This window comes from Gopherus evgoodei, chromosome 6, assembly GCF_007399415.2.
Source record: "Gopherus evgoodei ecotype Sinaloan lineage chromosome 6, rGopEvg1_v1.p, whole genome shotgun sequence".
In the NCBI taxonomy this organism is placed as follows: domain Eukaryota; kingdom Metazoa; phylum Chordata; order Testudines; family Testudinidae; genus Gopherus; species Gopherus evgoodei.
In genome coordinates this window covers 79,946,368-79,965,337 of record NC_044327.1, presented here as the reverse complement: position 1 = coordinate 79,965,337, position 18,970 = coordinate 79,946,368, and the positions used below count along the sequence as shown (strand labels likewise).

Genomic DNA, 18,970 nt, shown 5'->3' with positions numbered 1-18,970 from the left:
AAAGTATTAATGGATAATACTACACATTAGTATGCTACAGTAACATTGAGAAGCCTAGCTTTTTACAAAACATAGAATCATAGAAAATGTTAGAATCACTGAAATGTATACTTGTCTATTACACTGCTAATACTGTATCATTGTATATTGCTTTAAAATTACTTTGCAAAAAGTACATGATGTTTAGACAAGCACACACCTTAATAAAATGTTCACACTTAAAAACATGCAAATCAATACTGTATAAGGTCTTTAGTGCAGAAAAAGATGATTCAATGCTATATCTTTACATTGAAAAAACTAGCATTTTGAAGGCCAAGATAAAGGATTAAATAATAGCTCTAATCTGTAATTTTGCATGTTTTGAATAAAGCTTATTAATTTTTCATTAAATGAAAGGGTGCAGTTCATTATATAATAAGCATACTACGCCACTGCAGCTACACTTAAACAGAAAGACTTTTGTCTTACTCTTCATATGCTATGGATTTAAGAAACAGCATTTCCAAAAGGTATATAAACTCAATCCTGCTCTCACATGAACCCATCTAAGTTAATGTGGTGGAGGTATGGCTCCCTGAAAGTTCTTCTTGGATTCTGTCATCACTGTATTAAATTACGATTTTAAAAGTACCAATTGGACAGAAGGTAATGGAATATTTGAATATGAGAAAAACCTCAATGGTATATAAGGTAGGCATCATCAAGCGTAATATTTTATATACATTTGTTTTATATGTGATATACAGATATAGATATCACTGTATAAATTGAATGTCACACATTACAGAAAACCCTAAACCTGTGCTATTACTTAAGAAAGGAATATATAGAGTAATATACATGTCTTGAAGTGATATAGCCATACAAAATAATATATCTCACTAAAGCTATATTTTTAAATAGTAAAATATTTCCCAGTCTGTCATATTATCCATCAAATTAAAACATTGGTGCATCTGTCCTAACAATTTTTTTCACAAATTATAAATATCAAAATGTGTAAATATGTCACAGGTTTCCCAGTTTACTTTGAACATATATTTAGAATAAAACAGTCCTACATGGACTGGCTGACATTTACACTGTTCAGTTCTATGTTAGGAAGGGGTACAAACCTCGGAGATGCTGAATATTTTCAACCCATGTTGGTTATACATTGAGGTGCTCAGTGCCTTCCAGGAACAGCCCAAAACACACAAATTCTAGGGAAGATTATTAGCTGCTGTAAATTGTCAGAACTTCACTGAAATCAATGGAGCTATTACAATTTACACCAGTTAAGGATCTGCCCCTATATGTTTTCAATGTATATTGGAACGTTACTGCATATCAATACTTGTGGAATCATCCATTTAAATTGAGCCTATTTTAAGCCTTTATTTTCAGTTCTCAGACTAGCCTATGTTTTAAATATTATTCAGTAAACATTCAAAATTGACAAATGATTCCATTGGCTATACTTACAAAGTCACTGGTCCTCCAGGATGCTGAGCATCTCACACAAGGTGCTGAGTACCCTGTTTCAAAGTCACTGGGAATGATATTTGGAGCACAGCATCCTGAACAATTGTCCCCAAATATTTTAATATATTTCTTCAGACTGGTGATATGTCAAATCATTTTAGATTTGTTCATTAAAAGTAAAGGCTTGGTTTATTTAAGATTTTATTAAAATATAGGGCTATGAGTTTTTAATCACTACCAATGATTAAGACTAGAATGCTAAACATTACTGAAATATTTTATGCAACCTATTAAGTGATGAAAATGAACTAGTGATATGGTATAACATCAGTACATATGGCTCTTATGTAGTAATCATTCACATTTTACATATTGTGTATAAAATTACTAATTGATGTATACAGTATGAAGAAAAAATTAATCTACAGAAAGACATGGGACAGGTGTAAAATTAAACGTGTCCATATATTTATACCTTTTGTTCCAAAAATTGTTTTAATTTGGTTTTTAAACGAACTGTCTATTTTTTATTTTTGGACACATTTTATAAATGCCACATAGTAGATGTGCTAGATATTATTCTTTGGACCTGCTAAGGAGCAAAATACAATAATTTTGTGGAGAACATATGTCTGGTAATCAAATAAGATAAATTCATATGAAATATAGGAAAGATATTTATTTACTGTTACTGCTAAGCCAGACTTTAGTTATCTTAGAAGATTTTTCATCTATGAGTAGAAAACAAACTTTCCTTCAAGAGGTCTGTGAACCGAATAATAAATGTCAGGTCTAAATCCTGTATGAAAATCAGTTCAGTTTAATCCTGGATATTCTTCAGCATGCAAATGAATGCTAGAGGTTTCCCTTGGCCCGCTGTCATATAGGCAGCCAATTTACAGACACTGGCACACTGTATGTGTTATGGGTTCTCCTTCTGCCCCTCCCCCTCCATCCTAAGACTTGGTCTCAGCTGCCTGCCTTTCACAGAAAACCACAAACCAAGGAAACATATCAGTAATAGCGCCCTGTAAATTAACTTGACATTTGATGCAGAGAAAACCCTAAAAGCTTACAAAAGACATTGAAAACAAAAGCCATTCAGGACACACACTACATATATTGTGGATTTAAGAGATCTGGAAGGTGGTTATTCTATTGTAACCGATACATACAGCCTTCATCTTCTTTGTTAAGACAATTCCGTCATTCTTTGTTAAAGCCACAGTATTCATCAAACAAACAAAAACTTCCCATATTTCTATAAAACATCCCCCATAAATCCAAATATAAAAAAATGGCAGTTAAGGGTTTTCTTTTACATTAAAATTATGCATTACATTTCTCTTATTAAAAGGGAACTTAGAACTATCAATATTCATTTAACCAAGCTAACAATGCTAAAATATAAATAATATAATGCTAGTGTGCTATGATTGGCATGTACTGTGATAAATGTGTGATACACAAACATTGTGTCTTAAAATATGGTTACTCTAAAAATTTCATTCCCCCCACTCATTCAAGCTACAAATCTTTTTTTTTTTTAAACTATTTGGTTCAGAGATGAACTATTGATGAAATATTAACTGATCCTTTGATGTTACTCATAATGTGTGGATATAGTGAGGCATAGCATATTTAAGCTATTAGACATGCAGGAATGTTGTTATGCTTTATTGTGTCTGCCTGTCCCCACCTCTCTCTCTCTCTCTCTGCAGAGCTGGCAATACTGCATCTTACAAATGTCTGGCCTTATGGTTTACAAGCATAGAAACTGTACTGGTAAAATGCATAATCTTAGCATCTCTGCTTTTTGATATTCATGGATTTATTTACAAGCCCCTGTGTTCTACTTTTTGCCTGTTTCTATGGTTTATATTACTGTCATGCCTATATTCTTGTGGGAATTTCAAATAAGAATCAAGATATAACTGGCAAATATTCTGTAATGTAGTCTGTATTTCCATAATTTAGCGTTTTTTTAAAGAAACAATTTTAAGAGGTGTGTGGACTTATGGATAAATGAAGAATATTTTGATTGGCTTTTTAGTCTTCAACTACTTAAGGTTCAGTTTGTGTAAAATGGCTGTAATAAAGTGAATTTATGTACATATATATGCTTGTGTATATGTAAATGCATTTGTAAAGAAAAAGTTCATAAATCCCTGTCAATTTTGCTGATTAAGCTCAGTACTCTCACACTGACAACATTAAGATATTTCACAAAAGAGTTAACAAGCTGAAGAAAAGGTTATTCATTTTAGTTTTTCATGTGATATCATCTAAAGAAAGGTCTTAAACAGTTCAAAAGAAACCATTCATATTCAGCTAAATTTAAATGTAAGAAAGCCTTTCAACAGTACATTTTAGAAGTACCACATGGATATTTCTGAAGAAACTTCCTTGTTTTATCCTAAGGGAGTGATACATTTTATCAATGATCTATTTTCTAAATATTTATAGAATACGGGCCTGATCCTGCAAATGCTTACATATGAGTAACTTTACTCACGTGACTAGTCCCAGTTGATCTCAAGTGAACTATTCATATAAATAAAGTTTCTCTCACGTGTGTTTGTGGAAAGAGGCCCTAAAATAAAAAAACCTGATATTAGTATAGATTCCACATATATTGTTCTTTTTCCCGAGATTCACACTTAAAAGTTAATTAACTGCTTTTTAGGGATAGATATTAGTTTAACCAGATTACAGTAATACAAAAAATACTAGAAGGTATACTTAGCATGTACCAGTACATACATTATTTTTTTATTCCTTTTTATTCTAATTTGTATCTATTCACAAATTCATTATATATAAAATACTCAAGCTACGAGGATGGCCAATTAAAACACATGCTATGCAGTATATATTATTAAATGAAATTCACATCCTTTTTTTAAAAAAAGGTTAATTCACAGACAGGAGCTAAACCATTCAGTTTAACATGACTGTCTAGTGGCTTTGTGCATTTGTTTGTTTGTTTTGTAAAGTATCTTTGCAAGGCACTGTCATCAGTACTAAAGTAATTTACAGTGGAGAATATTTTTAGAAGATGTTCATTTACAAGTCCATAAAAAGGTCATGCAGTAAGATATTCATGTATTTGTAATTCATATTGTCCTGTGTTTCTATTGTACTCTAAGCTTCCGTCATGGCTGAGAGATGGGAACCTGGCATGCAAGCAGTGCAGCAGGGCAAAAAAAAAAAAAAAGAAGAAGAAGAAGAAGAAGGAAAAAAAGGAAAGCTTTTTGAAAACACAAGTAGCAGGGCTTTTTTCCCAGCTGCTAATTATAACAATGCTTCTTTTATTTAAAAATCAATATTTGTGGCAGTGAAGGTATATATGGACATTCTTTAATATGCATTCCGTTAAATATTTATTAATACTACTTTTGGCCCAAAAGGAAGATGTTTTCATTCCGGCCTTTCAAGAACCTAAGTCTGCCCATTCAAAGAGATGACAGAAAAATGAGCCTGAATGCGCAGGCATTAAATATTTAAATTCTCTACTCCTTGGTCATTACACTGACGGCCATGTTTTACATCTTCCCCTCCCCCACTATACTTTTGCAGATTATAATTTGCATGAACTCATTATGAATATAGCCTTTGTTCTACTGATATGGAATACAGTAGAGTGACAAAGCAAAACCTACATGCAGAGAGGGATTTGTTCACCTACTGATATTAGCATTTCATTTATCAACATGATTCATTAGTTAAACCAGAGGCATTCTCTCTGCTTGTAAAATAATAATAGATTTACAATTATTTTTAAAAGTGAATGCTATTGGTGAAAGCCCCTCCAAAAATCTTCCTATCCCAGTTAGTTTAAACATATATACTAATGATAGGTAGGCAGTAATAATGCATTTATGACAATTGGGCGTGTCTACTGTTCATCTATCTGTAAGGATTTGGATAGAGTGGCCTTATAAAATGTATTTCATATTCTGTATATGCAATTCACTGTGGACAGCTAACCTTTAAGTTCAAGGGTTGTCTCTTTCCCATGATCTTAAAACAAAGGGATTTGACTCTAAGTGTACTGTAAATTTCAGGTTGTTCCATGTTGTAGCGTACCCAGTACTTTTTAATTTTATGGAAATTTTGGGGCTGATTCTTCAAAACTTACTCATAGATTTCAGCAGATCTACTCACAAGAGGAATGATTATTTGCATGAGTAAAATTTCCCAAATCCATTCCAAAGAGCTCACAATGTAAGAATATGCACATTTAGGCTCCAGTTCTGCAACTGATAGCACACAAGCCGAATGCTGCCCGTTCAATGAGCTTTGTGTGAGTGCACTAGCCCCATGATGTGCAATCAATTGTAGGAATGGAATCTTATTCTCTATCCCAATAATATATACCAGTTATTAATAATATTTAGAGATTCAATCCTAAAGGCATGTATAATAAATAATAATAAAATAATTATAATCCTACTTTGCCTGAGTAATAGAAAGATAAATAAAAGATGATGGCCCAGATTTTTGACTAATGGTAAATCAAAATGAAGTCAATGAAGAAGCTAAATCAGTTTACACCAACTGAAATCTGACCCAATATCTCTGCCCCAAGGAGCTTACAATCAAAGTCCCAGGCTGTGTGTGGGACTTAAAGAGTTTGAAAAACCTGGCACAAGGAGTCTCTCCCACACCTTGTGTAACCCACATAAAAAACAAGCAGATTTGAAGTCCCTTCACTCAGGAAAGTCCAAAGACTGCTGCTCCCTGCCAGGAGCATACCACACCCCAAAGAGAGTGAGGAGGGGGAAAAGAGGCATGGCTCCACCTTCTCATGTACTGGCTGGTGAGATTGCACAGCTACATGCAGCAGCGGCTCCAGGCACCAGTGCTCCAAGCGCGTGCCTGGGGCAGCAAGCTGCTGGGGACCCTTTGCCGGGCCCTGTGAGGGCAGCAGTCAGGCAGGCTTCAGCAGTTTGCCTGCAGGAGGTCCGCCGGTCCCCTGAATTGGGCAAGCAATTTAGCAGCAGGTACGCCGAAGCTGTGGGACCAGCAGACCTCCTTCAGGCAAGCTGCCGAATCCGAGGGACCGGGGACCTCCTGCAGGCATGGGTACCACCCATACAGGTCTGCCTCGGTCCCAGCATATTTAGGTGTGGGTATCTCAGCTGTAGCAAATTATTTTCTTGGGCGTCTCTCATGTACAGGAAATGTTAGCTCTGCTTACAGTGTCCAGCACAATGAGATCCTCCTATTGCAATACATATAATCAATAAATAATGGTAATAGTGATTCAAGGGAGCACCCAAAGCTGTGTCATCCTCCATTTCAGGGTTTTATAGCTGAGTTGGCTGGAGTAAATCATGAAGCCTGCTGTGCCCAGTGTGGGGAGGTAGAATTGGGTAAATATTTTATAATTAGTAATTTGATTTATTTCACCTCTTTCTGTTCACTTTTGGTTCAATTGTCTTCAAACTGATTGTGACTTTTTAAAAATATATTTGTTATTCACAATTATTTGCTGAATAATTTCTTCACATAATTCTCTGTCTATAGCTTTATTAGTGATCTAATTCAAAGTTTAACCTGATTTGATTGGGCACATAGGTAACATGGTATATTTCTGTTCTCTGATTGACTTAACATAACTCTTCAAATCAGGCTCTTGGTGCAAATACTGATGAGTAGGAATTGGAAATTCTCTTTCCATGAATATTCTGTAATATTTGCTTAAAATTTGCTATTTTAATGACCATTCCTGCCAGTAAACTTGTCCACTAGAACATTCACAGCAAGCAAACATAAAGGAGGGGCAAACACAACTAAAGTCAGTAGTTTAAAAATGTGTACAAACATTCTCAGAAAATGATGTGCAGTATTCACCAAGCTCTACTGCAAGGACTAGTCCGGAGAACTGAGTGTCCTCTGTGTGAGCATGGTCTTCTTCTAAGCAACTCAGCCATTTGAAAACAAGGAGCCGGGTTTGTTTATTTGTTTTTGGCTTTCAGGTCAGGTCAACCTTATTATTGAATTGATTGGCCTATAGTGAAGCCAATACCTTTGGCTTGTGCAGCTCTGAGGCTGCAGGTTATTTCATCCCATTTTATTTGGTGACATTTAAGTTTAAATTGTCAACATCCAACCTCTATTTATGCATGTGCAAAAGTCCATGCAGACACATATGCTTCCACACATTATTAGTGCAATTACCTGAATGTCTGTTTCAATATTTCTAAAATATGCACAACTATTAGCATTCCTCACAAAATGCATTGAAACAAATCCGTTTTGTGGATGCAAATTATGCTGTTTATGTGAAAGCAGGTGCTAGATTTTTTTTTTTTAATTGCAGCGGCTGGTATTTGCATCTGCAAAATGCTGGCATCTCTATGTATATGCACAAGTAGAGACCAAATAGAGGCCCAGCTGCAAAGTTGGACTTTAAACTACCAACTCATTCTCATTCTTCGGAAGTTCATATTGGAGAGGGTTGAGTTGTCAGTAATAAGGATTGTGCTGTATTACTGTGGACACCAGGTGGATTCATATATGGCATGCACCAATAAATTACTTCCTAAATCATTAGTATTTATGTTTATAAAGTGCCTTGAACAAGATACATAACCAAAACTAAAATATAAAATATCACAAACAAAAGATTTATAATAAAAATATTTTAGCACAAACTCTAAGCTAAAGTTTAGAACAGTAGCAGCAGTTATAGGGCCTAATTTTGCAGCCCTCATTTAGGTAAACCTCTCACTGAAGTCAATGGATATTTTGGCTGACCGAAACAAAGAAGAGGGGCTATATTCTGCCCTCTCTTCTACACGGAACACTTCCATTGAGGCTAATGGGAGTCTTGTGCAGCATCCAAGGGCAAAATTTGGCCCAATAAAAGTTTAACAGTGTTGACTTATAAAAACCCTGGAGGTTATTTTTGGAAGTGCAACAAAAGCATGATTAAATTGCCTCAAGCTAATAAAACATGGTATAGAATTGTTCAAGGTATAGATTTTGCTTAATACATAATTTCCCTATTTTATCATCACTTTTTTGGTTTGGTGCATTTAATTTTGAGTTTAGAAAGTTAAACCAGGAAGGGCTTGAATCTCAAAACTGTGCACACAATTATGTGCACAATGATCAGTTGTGTCCCAGAAGTACTAGCCTGCACTGAGATCTGAGGACAGCTGTACAGGCACAAGATGATCTTCAGAAAAGTGAGGAAGAATCTTTTCCCAATTCCCCAGTATGACACTCAACTCTATGGTGCCTGCCCACATCTCAGGTAAAATGTCAAACATTTTTGAGTGATTCTCCACCATTATACCATTAAGCAAGGAAGTTGCACTTAGTTGGTCCACAGGAACTGGTCTAATTTCTTCTAACTAGTTCTGTATTTCTGTTCAGTTCACAACCCTTCCTTGCCAAGACCTTAGGAAGCAGGCAACTTTTTATTTTGCAAATGAAGTCAATCGGAGGTTATCCCTGATCTCATCTATTCAGATACACTGCCTTTCAAACTGTTATGTCAAATCCGTGTTCTTCACTAGCCTGTCTGTAACTGCTGCCCTAACTTCCAGACTAAACTTTACTCCCACTACTAGGAACAGAACCCACAACCCTGATATCCTACCTTTCACAGCTGTTTCACAAAGATGTATAACACATTGACAAACTGTGTGTCATGTCTGTCTCTGGGAGTTCATCCACATAGGAGAAAACATCTTACCTCTGCTATTAGTTACTCCTTTTGATCCAGTAGAAGAGTTTTTGCTGTATTTGTGAAGATCCTATGTTCAAACTATGCTGATCCCACAAGTGAGAAAAAATATGTGATCATATAATTAAAGACTGTACCCTAATCAGGGCCAGTTCTAGGTTTTTTGCTGCCCCAAGCAAAAAAATGTTTGGCTATCCCCAACCCCAGCTCTCACCCACTTCACACATCAATGCCCTCCTCCACCTGCACCCCCTGCCACCCTAGCCCTGGGGTCTCTCTTCCCCCCTCCAACTGCACCCCCTGCCACCCCAGCCCTGGGCTCCCCCCCACCAGTGCTGACCCCTCCTTTGCCTCCAGCCAGTCTGGTGCTGGCTGGGTTAGGGTAAGCAGCGGGGTTCCTGGGCAGCACCTCAGCCCAGAATCCCTCCAGCCAGGGCTCCTACCTCCAGGACCAGCCGGGACCTGGGAGGGTAGAGCCAGCAGGGGGCTGAGAAGCCAGGGCATGGTAACCTCAGAGGGAGCAGAGCCCCGGAGAGTGGGACACAGGCCTCGCATGGCAGCGCCCTGCCCTCTATGGCCCCACTGCTGCTGCTGCTTCTGGCTGCCCTGTTGCAGTCCCTGGGCAGCTTGGGCAGCTTCACCCAGCCCTGGCTGCGGTGCTGGGGGGCAGACACCTTGCGGCACCTGCAGGCAGCTCCATGTGCCCCATGGGGTGGCCCCCAGCCTCACTGTCCCCCACTCAGAGACTGCCCGGCCCGGCCCAGCCACAAGATGCAGGCGCAAACTACAGTGGCCCCAGGGCACCCCCCCTACACGCACAATGCACTGCTGCTGCCAGGGCCAGCTCTAGGCTTTTGCTGTCCAAAGTAAAAAAAAAAAAAAAAAAAAAATGGACGGCCAGAATGCTGCCCCTGAAAATGTGTCGCCCCAAGCAGGTGCTTGGTTTGCTGGTGCCTAGAGCCAGCCCTGACCCTAATGCATACAAAGAGGCCAAAGTAAGTTGTACAGGTAACCTTATTTCTTGAATTTCCAAATTTTCAAGAGCCTGACCTTTTACATTCTTCTTTTACTGTAATTTGTTGTATGTTTTATTTTCCATAAAATTGCAACAATTGCAATTATTTCAGGATCCTGCCACTAACTTAGGAGGGGGTCCTCTCTCTGCTATATAATAGCTAGCTAGCTAGGTGTAAAGCGAGTGAGATGGGAGCTCCTCCTAAATTAATGTTAAGGCCCTTGAATAATTATAATTGTTGAAATGTTTTTAGATTGCAAAACACTCTACATAGAAGTGATTTTGGATTTATACTCACATTCGTTGTATTGTTTGTCTCCATTTTGGGTAATAGGAGCTCTCTCTTTAAGAGCAAGAATATTTAATTGCAGTTGGGGGGGACAATTGTAGAGTATGCTTGAAGGAGCCTGAGAACAGTGCATGTGGTAGGTTTGTCTGTGTATTCAGTGAAAGGAAGACCCTGCTTATGTAAGCAACAAAGAGGTCACAACTCAGTTTAATGCTCTTATTTGAAGAAAGCAACACCTATTTTTGAAGGTATAACATTAGAGATCTGTAGGCCTTCAGTCTGAATTCAACCTACCTTAGTAGGAATTACAAGTTGTTCTCAAGCTATGCATGTTTGGTAGCCTTATATGATATGAGTTTAGTGGGTCTCAATTCCAGATCCTATGTCACAAATTCACCACCATACTTTGCACTAATTGGCAGATTCAGAAGATAGGTCAAGAACTGCATGGGCCATGGAGAATTACATACCCATTTTATCTCCATAGAAATTCCTACAGAGATCAAAGTTAAGGCATGCTGATAGTACAGAGTGTATGGAAATCTTGGCCTCCTGTTAAAAAGAGGACTTCATACACTGCAGCTCTGAATCCAATAATTTCACCAGCACTAAATCCTCAACAAAGAGTAAACTGAAATGTGTAGTTGTATGCAAATTATTTTCAAACATGCAAATTATTTTAAATATTAAAAGATGAAGCTTCACAAAGTTTAACGATATACTCCCTATTGTGTGGCCAGCCAGCTCCGCTGACCAATGCACAGATCAGGGCAAGACTATGCCCCTTCTGGGTTAGGGTAAGCAGTGAAAGTGATTATATAATAATTAATATATTTTAGAGCCCAGACTGATATCTAAAATGAAGAGAGAGTAGATAATTTATATAACCTCAAGGAAACAGAGTCAGACAGAACAAGGTATACCTCAAACTTCAATGTATTTTCTGCTTCTGTACAGATATAACTTAAAGAATAAAAATATATTTTTTAAATAAATCACACTAGTTTTGATGCATATTATATATCAAATCCTGTTAGTTTACTAACTGGGCCTCATTCTGCTCTCATTTTATACCAAGCTAACTCCATAGGCCTGATTTACACCAGGATAAGGGGGATCAGAATTACGTTAACTGACTCGAAGAGGGCACTCAGCCCCTTGCAGGATCGGAACATCTATGATTAATTGTCCACTTTTTCATTTAAAACTGACTGTGGGGTTTTTGTAAAATGGGATTTGTGATGTTGGAAAGGTTTTCTCTACAAATGAACTGAAAACTAGCATGTGATTGTATTTCACATTCTATAATAGGTTGATTGGTAAATAACTCCTTAGCACTGCAACTTCAAGATGCTAGCTTGTTGTGACAGAACTTTTGATTTTAATTGTCAGTAAATTCTTTACGACATCTGACGACATACAGAAGGTTTTAATATTTCTTCTGCTCCCATTGACTAAATACCTTTTAGAAAGGGGTTTGTGTTCCCCATGTCTCACAGAGTGATGACATCCTAGGTTTACCCAGTTTCCTGGCTCTTTTTGCTTCAGGCATATGGAACTTTTGCCCGGCCTCACAATGTCAACATACAGTCAGCTGGACATATATCACTTTTAATTTCTTACCTTTCCCCAATATTACCTTAGATTGGCAGAGGAGACTTCATTCTAGCCTAATTCCAGAATAATTCCAAACAGTCATTTCAGTCATTCTTCTCTACAACATTAGTCACAAGCCATCTTCTACTCTGAAACATAGAATTATTAAACTGTATTAGAAAAAGTTGTTTGTTGCAAAGCATGTTCATTTTTCTGAGTAAAAATTAACTTTAAAGGACAGAATCTTTCACGTTATGTGCAATACACTAATGCATATATGTGCTTATCTACTGAGAGAAAAAAAATCTTTCAGTTTATAGATAGCAGGGCACAAAAATAATTACATATTATTTTATGTTTCAGGTAATTTTCTCTTTAACATAGTTGTTATAGCAAATGTATATAAATAGTAGTAAGAGAGAACATGACGTAGCATTATCAAATGGTCTGAGTGCGGGAATGGGCACCAGGAAACCCTGGATCTTAATCCCAGCTCTGACACTGACTCGCTCCAGACTTCAGGTAAATCATTCTACCTCTCTCTGTCTCATTACCTCTGTAAAATGCCCTATTGTGGTGCATATTACCTCAGTGTAAGTCTAATCTTTTTTATTATGTTAAGTGCTAGATATATTAATAAAGGTTAACACAATACACTTCTTTAAAAATACATTTACTGTGCACAAAAATCAAATGAGATTATGAAATGCAGTGAAGTGAATAATTAGTAAATAAAATAATATACCTGTAAATATAACAGTTTTTTCCTGTCGTCAATCCATCTCAAAACTCCCTTTGACAGCCATGGGAGTTTCATATGTGGAACAATGGCATGAAAAATGGCATTAAGCTACAAGTCCTTCCTACAGACCCCCATTTAAGTAACTTTGCTGGGTGCTGGGGAATTCTGGAGGGGCAAGCAAAATCTGTTTGTCTTAGATTTCCATATGGTGTCTGTTACCATATCATCAAATGAAGTCTCAGAATAGTTGAGATCTTAGCAAAAGAGCTTGAATAGTTTCAATTGGAATTGAATTTTGGAATTTTGAAAATCCCAATAGGCACCTATCTGTATCTTGAGGTGCTTACATACCTTCAAAAATCTGATAAACCAGTGATATACCTGAGATACATTAATGCTATCATCATCCTCTGGGCACAAAACCTAAGCTCCCTCAGAGATTTCCACCACAACTTTAACCACCATCATCCATCCATCCATCTTTAGAATATTCCTGCACCAACATCAGCTTCCTGGACACCGTGATCAATTTCAGCAATGGAACCCCACAGATCCAGTACCCACTTCATAAACACTAAGAAATCTGTTTTCTACAGCCGGACACTCAGATTACACAGAATACGCTCCAAAAAGAAAGTCTGAGATACACACCATAATACACTTAAAACTGCCTCCACCAAGGAAGGACATACCACCAGAGAAGTAGATCACATAATGGAACAAGCCTCCCAGATGTCCCAAGAAAACCTACTTCAGTATGGAAAAAAAATCCTCTTGTCCTCTACACCTCATTGTAATCTACGATCCCACACTGGAACCCATATAAGGGTATCATTAAGGAGTTACAACCCATACTAGATGGAGACTGCATCTCCCCACAGACCAGAACACGTAAACTCAAAGCAGCAGCAGATCCTGCCACAACAACAGATGCAAAACGTGCAGACATTATCTCCACTGCTACAACACGCCCCTTAACCCACTTTCAAGATCCATGGGTCCTACACATGCCTATCACAACACATGGTGTACCTCATCCAGTGCATCAAATAATCCAACAACTATGTGAGTAAAACCAGATAATCACTTCACTCTCTACAAACTCACACAGAATAATTATAAAAGACAAAAACACCTTTTCACTCATGGGCAAACACATTTTAAAAACTGATCATCCACATCTGACCTCTCATTCCATGTCTTCAAAGGAAAATTACACAACACCTTCAAAAGTAATCCTGGGAATTTCAATGGATAAATCTGCTAGACACAGGGGTGGCTCTAGGAATTCTGCCGCCCCAAGCATGGCAGGCAGGCTGCCTTCCGCGGCTTGCCTGCAGAGGGTCCTTTGGTCCCCAGGCCTGCGGAAGGTCCACCGAAGCCGCGGGACCAGAGGACCCTCCGCAGGCACGCCGTCGAGGGCAGCCTGCCTGCCGCCCTCACTGCACCGGCAGAGCACCCCCCGCGGCTTGCCACCCCAAGCACGCTCTTGGCGTCCTGGGGCCTGGAGCCGCCCCTGGCTAGACACCAAAAATCACGGACTCAGTAGAGACACTGGTTTTATGGTTCATTACAATGAATTGTAACTTTCCTTTGTTCTATGACTGCAAAGGTGTTAATTGCCTACTGCACTGCAACTGGTCACCAGCAACTTGTGTTAACCCGTTATGCTTGTATGTAGATGTGATACTCTGATTATTTTTCCCAAACCTGAAGAACGGCTCTGTGTAAGCTCGAAAGCTTGTCTCTTCCACCAGCTGAAGTTGTTCTAGTAGATCTCACCTCACCCACCTTGACTCTTCAAAAATCTGGCCCTTTGTGTCCTCTCACTATACAGGCAGTGGAACCACATGGTCCTACTGTGTCAATGGGGGAGTATTTGGGTTTAAATAGGTAGCACACTTCAGAGTAATAAGAAAGAAAGAAAGAAAAGTAGACTGCAGGAATAAATCTTGTAAAATCACTTAATTTTTGGTGTCTCAACCCAAAATGCAGCATTTTCTGTACAAAACAGGCCTCTTAAATGGGAAGCAGTGAAGTCCAGTAACTATGCCATTAGACCTGCACTCTCTTCCTTGGTTTGAGCACTGGCCTAGAAGTTGAGAGACACAGTTCAATTCTCTACTCTGCCACAGATTTCCTGTATGATCTTGGACAAGTCACTTAGGCTCTGTGTGCCTCAGTTTCCCATCAGTAAAAATGGATATAATAGCACTTCCCTACCTCGCAGGAGAGTTGTGAGGAGAAATACATGTAAAGATTCTGAAGCACTTTGAGAGCAACCAATGAATGATGTTATATAAAAGAGCAAGATAATATTATTTCACTATGACTTTGGGGAAAATAAATCACATGCCTCGGTTTCCCACCTGTAAAATGGGAGTAAGGATACCTTCCTTTGTAAAGCACTTTGAGACAAACAAAAGAGCGTTATATCAGAGCTAAAGATTATTTATCTTAATACTTCTGAAAAGATTAGAGATGGATTTGTAAATGAATAACATTTGTATATAGGAAAGTCAAGCATTTAATATTTTTTCCCATAGCAGTGTTTTGTAGCACAAGATAGCACACAGTACTGTATTGATGTAGGGGAAATCCTTCCTTCCTTCCTTATGGCCACAGAAGACTAAATACAACTCTATGTGATCCCTCCCCTCTTTGAGGGCTGCTCCTACTACTACTTAGGTCAAATAGACTAGCCCTTTTCACAAGCACTGAATTATCACACAAAGTAAAAGACAAATTCTGACAATTAACTGTGGTCCACAGCAGAGAGTAGGACATAGCACCACGAAAATCATATACATGCAGGAAAACGTAAGTGTTTTTGTCAAACACTTTCTTATCTGGGTTTGAGTAGTCTTGAGTAATGTCAGAAAATACACAGACCTGGGCCTAGGACTTCTTTAAGAAAAACGTTCATTTAACAATGTTTTATTGTATATCACTGAATAAAGTCATAACACAATATTGCATTTGAATACTGTTTTGATATAAGAACATTGGGTTAAAATGATTTATATAGTCACGTACAGGATAGAGGTCTTATATAAACTGGACTTATTATATTATTAGTAAAAGCAGCAAAGAATCCTGTGGCACCTTATAGACTAACAGACGTTTTGGAGCATGAGCTTTCATGGGTGAATACCCACTTCATCAGATGCATGTCATGTAGTGGTTATTCACCCACGAAAGCTCACGCTCCAAAACGTCTGTTAGTCTATAAGGTGCCACAGGATTTTTTGCTGCTTTTACAGATCCAGACTAACACGGCTACCCCTCTGATATATTATTAGTGCTAACATTTCTTAACTACTGTCATACACTGTGTAAAAGAGGCAACATATTTTAATCAAGGTTTCATGCAAAAAGATTCACCATTTTGTTCTGTGATATGTTGCACTCTCAAAATATTGCCTTTCTACAAAATTTAGGTACCATGAGTTTGATTCACATCAAAGTACACCTCTACCCTGTCATAACGCCACCCAATAAAACACAAATTCGGATATAACATGGTAAAGCAGTGCTCCAGGGGCGCAGGTCTGTGCCGGCGGATCAAATCAAGTTCAATATAAAGTGGTTTCACCTATAACGCGGTAAGATTTTTTGGCTCCCAAGGACAGCATTATATCGAGATAGAGGTGTATGTGTAATAACAAGAGATCTAAAATATTGCTTAGAAGTCGTAGTGGTATTCTAGCTATTTTTTTAAATATTTTCCTTTGTGGGTTTTGGCATGTAAATTGGAGATGGAAAAAACCCAACAATAACAAATTTAACTAAAAATGCGGTGTCAATTCTTCAAATACTAATTTGCCTGTTGTGTCTTTTAGATTGTAAACCCCCCAAGGTTGGGATTGTCTCTTTTCTGTGTTCACCTAACGCCCATAATAATAATAATAATTTATACTCCAGCCATGGCTATTCTATAAGACCATCTCCCTCATTTGAGCTCAAGTGTGTAAAGTTAAGCATATGCATAAATCCTAATCCAGCAAGTGATAACATGTGGGCATACTGCTGTATTGAATCCACACAGAGCTCTGCTAACTTCATTGGGACTCCCTGTGGGTACATAGTCTTCCTTCATGCTAGCAATTGCAGCAGGGGCGCACCAGAGTTTACAGGATTGGATCCTTTACAATTCTTTAAAACAAAAGTCATTTCAGCTAGGGCTTTTTAGCTGACCCATAATTAAACTAAGGATTTCTCCTTTTTATTTCATTTTCTACTAGTGTAATTTAAAAATATATATAATTAGATATTTTTTCTGATTATACATTTAATAACACTGAAACAGCCATTTAACTCTTCCTATTGAAATATTATCAGTTACAGAGAAATTGCTGATGTTTAATTTCTCCTGCACATTTTAACGATAGGGATAAAACATCTATACAGATGATCAGACCAACTCAGAAAATATAAGAATTGGTCTGAACTCCACCCAAACACCTAACAGAACCCAAAATTTTGAGAGGGTTCTAGTAACTTAAATCAAGTAACACCCTTACTAAGGATGTTAATGAAATCAGATTTTTTTAAGTAATTGTTTGCAATAGAGGTTTACTTTTTCAAGTACTATTTTGATATATAATTTGATTACTCATCTAAAAGAAGCATAATGGAGACTTATTTCAGTTACTTTTCTGTGCTGTCTTCTCATTATTATTACTATTATTTGTTTTGTGATATGGCTTTGAATCTCAGTCATGGACCCAGGGTAGGATCTACAAAGGTACTTAAGTATTGGAAAGTTGAGCATCGGGTGCCTAGAAAAATCACAGGAGTAACACTGTGATCTGCAAAGCCAGAGTTAGGTGCTCCCTATCCTATAAATGGGGAGACATAAGTTCCTTAGACATGATCTACAAAAGCCAGCATGCTATATGGGGAGCCACTTAAATTAGTTGAAAGGAGATGTTGAATAATGATGTGTGTGCTAGACCAGAGGTTCTCAGACTTTTGTACTGGTGCCCCTTTCACACAGCAAGCCTCTGAGTGCGACCCCCCTTATAAATTAAAAACAAACACCATTATAAATGCTGGAGGCAAAGCAGAGTTTGGGGTGGAGGCTGACAGCTCCTGTAGTAACCCCATGTACAGCTCCTGTAGTAACCCCATGTAGTAACCTCGTGACCCCTAGTTTGAGAACCCCTGTGCTAGACTCTGCTCCTTTCTCAGAGATAGGCACATACGTCCAGTCTGTAGGAATGTGCCTCTTTCTGATTAGTGATCCACAAATGGGAACCTGTTACCTGGAATCAGTGGATTCAGGTGCCTAAGAAATTGTGGATCTGGACCTAGAAACTCATTGTGCTCCGTGCTGCACAAACACAGAAAAAAAAGATGGTCTCTGCCCCAAAGATTTTACAATCTTACTATGAGAGAAGAGAGAACAGACAGACAGACAGACAGATAGATGGGGGAGCAGAAAGAAACAAAACAGACTCCTGTGTAATTATGTAATGACTAAAATCTCATTACGCAATTCACACACGATACATCAGACTGAAGCGTCCAAGAACATTATTGATAAAAATGATTACATTAGTTTATTTATTTTGTAAGAAAATAATCAGAAATGTAACATGGTACTTTGTGCATACAGCAATCCATATTTTAAAACTTGAAGCTTTTTCAAAAGCATTTTTATCAATCTCACCATATACTTTGATCCAAATGTTGTTTTTACTCTGTTATAAACCAAAAGTTTAAAAGACCCTCAGTCCAGCTTCTAATTGTATGCTTTCAACTGGTTCTAAGTTCAAAATTAAGCCTTCAGCTAATTAGGTGATTCTGACAACACTTAGGCACATGCATATCTTTACTCAAGTGAGTAGCCCCCCTGAAGTCTTTGTTTGCCTAAGAGTAGAGCATTAGAAGCTCTTCTTAAATGTTGTCTCTATATTTCACAAAATCCATGGTGCAGGATCTCAGTAGGTGTATCTAGATAACATGATGGGCCAGCAGCTATTTTCAGATCTCATGTGCTCCAAAGATACTTACTGCAGGTCAGAGGCATATTAATATATTTAAGGTATCAATGAAAATAGGAAAAGCTCCAGAGTGCATAATATTCAAAAACAACAGGCCACCCCTTAGTGATTTCCAGACTTGCCAAACCCCTATCTTTATCAGCAATGGTTT

At 37.9% G+C, this 18,970-nt stretch overlaps 1 long non-coding RNA gene across 6 annotated transcripts in view; it reads right to left on the bottom strand.

The window, feature by feature from the left end:
• The window catches only part of LOC115653333, a 157,757-nt gene that overhangs the window by 77,233 nt on the left and 61,554 nt on the right, over positions 1-18,970 (bottom strand). For all 6 annotated transcript variants that reach the window (XR_004000901.1, XR_004000906.1, XR_004000902.1 and 3 more), the window contains 2 exons: positions 12,113-12,218; positions 3,983-4,060 (listed from right to left, as the gene is read on the bottom strand). This is a non-coding gene — a long non-coding RNA (uncharacterized LOC115653333). The remainder of the gene's footprint in view (positions 1-3,982; positions 4,061-12,112; positions 12,219-18,970) is intronic.